Genomic DNA, 2,272 nt, shown 5'->3' with positions numbered 1-2,272 from the left:
TCAATATCTGTATTTTCACCAGGGAATTGGGAATGCTGCTGCAAACTTGAGCCAATCAGGAAATATTGACTCTTTCCAGTTCCTTTTAATTTAGTTCTGTCACATCACCTAGGTGGGGAAATCAATTTGGAAAGGAAAAGCCACTGGACAAGACACAAGACTCAATCCATGGCATGTGTCAAGCTCAGAGATAGGATTAAGCTTTAAAAGTGGTTTATTCTTCAATCTGCTAAGAGATAGGTTCAATGTTATGGGTGTTTCCAAATGGAAGGTTCCTAGTGCTAGCAACCAAAAGGCATTGTGAAGCTATACTAATTTTTCCTCCTTAATGTTTCCCCGCCCCTGGTAATCTTCTAATGGATATTTTTCTGGTAAGAAAAAGCAGATGGAAGAAAGGATGGAAAACATGGGAGAGTTACAAACAGAAGATACCATCTGTTAGGGATGTGCAACGCTTCTCCTCGGAGCGGAGAATCAGGAGCGAATTGGCCTGCTCCGCCTTGCCCAGAGGCGGAGTAGAAGTGAACCAGGGTCCTGGAGAAGCATGGCGAAGAGAAGTGGCCATAGGAGAAGCGCTTCTCTTTTCGAGGAGCGATCCGCCCACCATTTTGGATAATTTCACCCATAGGATTGCATTGCGGTAAAGATTAGGGCATAACTGTGTTGTTTTTAAAGCTATCTTTCTGAAATTTCATGTGCTTAGAGAGTCGTGGCTGGGGGTCATTTTGAGCCTACTCTCAGCACTCTGCGTGGTGCGGTTCGATTGCTATAATTTTTATAAAAATAGGGTAAAAAAAGGGGGAGAGGTACCTTTTTGAAGTGCTGAGAGGCAGATTCAACTCCCAGTCATGATCACCTGATGAAGCATCCTCCAATCCCAAAGTTGGAGGAGGGGATAGGCAAAACGGGATACTTAGTAACTTGGGATACTGGGAAACTTCTCTTTCTTAGTCTGAACAGACTTTTCCCAGTGTTTTTTAAAACAGTAGCCCCACCAAATGCACAAACACAACCTGAAATCATATACTAAGCAAATAAATAACAGATAGGAAACACAGCATTGCTACCCACCCTAACCTTGGTGAACAACTGAATAGATGTGGTGCAAGGGGATGAGGTCCCCTAGGGCATGTGGAAGTGCCCAGTGCACACACACTCTCCCGCCCTTGGAGGGTCATCAGAGCCCTCCAAAGAGTAACCCAGTGGAGAGACTGAAGCTAATGCCTGTCATGAGTTGAAGTGACAGATAGCTTCTTAAGACTGGTACTTACTTAGGGCCACTCAAAAATTGGCATATCCCCCTCCCCCTGGGCACGTCCACTTTCCTCTTACTGGTAAAAGACAGATATAGCCTTTTTAAAAAAATTCTTCTTGTTGTTTATTCAGCAACACTGCTGCTTTTAATTCCACCCCTCCTTTGTTTATTTATTTATTTATTCCATTTTATATTTACACACCATAGCCCAAGCTCTCCTGGTTTTTCCTCTTCAGTGAAGTCAGGCAGGCTTTCATTGTGGTTCAACTCCTTATTGTTGTTGTTGTTGTTATTGCTATTAATATTAATTAGTACTGCTATTATTAACGTTACTATTGTTGCTGTTGTTGTTTAATAATGGCTGTGATCACAGTGCAGTCAATCAACTCTGAAGCAAGGATCACAAAGCTTTACTCTTATCCCCCTAGCCTCCTAGTTATGGGATGCAAAAGAAAAGGCATCTCTCTGTACTGCTCCTGCCTCACAGGGATGGTTTGCATTACTGGCTTTGAAACTATCCTTGGCTCACTTCCTTGTGCCCCAGAAATGTCTGCTGCCTGCCTGCCTGCCCCCCGGGGTGCTGCTGTGGTGGGGCATCTGCCGGGACTGACTCCCCCATACTAGATCTATGGCATATCTCTGCCTGGCTCTCTGCCCGCCTGTCCTCCTCCTCTGTGACCGCCTTGCAGGGATGGTTTGCAATGCGTTACTGCTGGCTTAGAAAGAAACAAGCCATCCTTGGATTACTCCTTGCGCCCTCCTCGCAGGGTTAGTTTGCAATGTGTTACTGCTGGCTTAGAAAGAAACAACAAGCCATCCTTGGCTCACTTCCTTGTGCCCACCTCGAAGGTTTGGTTTGCAATGCGTTACTGCTGGCTTAGAAAGAAACAAGCCACCCTTTGCTCACTCCTTGCGCCCACCTCGCAGGGTTGGTTTGCAATTTGTTACTGCTGGCTTAGAAAGAAACAAGCCATCCTTGCCGCACTTCCTTGTGCCCCCAGAAATGTCTGCTGCCTG

This window comes from Elgaria multicarinata, chromosome 4 (assembly GCF_023053635.1).
Source record: "Elgaria multicarinata webbii isolate HBS135686 ecotype San Diego chromosome 4, rElgMul1.1.pri, whole genome shotgun sequence".
NCBI classification, from domain to species: domain Eukaryota; kingdom Metazoa; phylum Chordata; class Lepidosauria; order Squamata; family Anguidae; genus Elgaria; species Elgaria multicarinata.
This window is presented reverse-complemented; position numbering follows the sequence as displayed.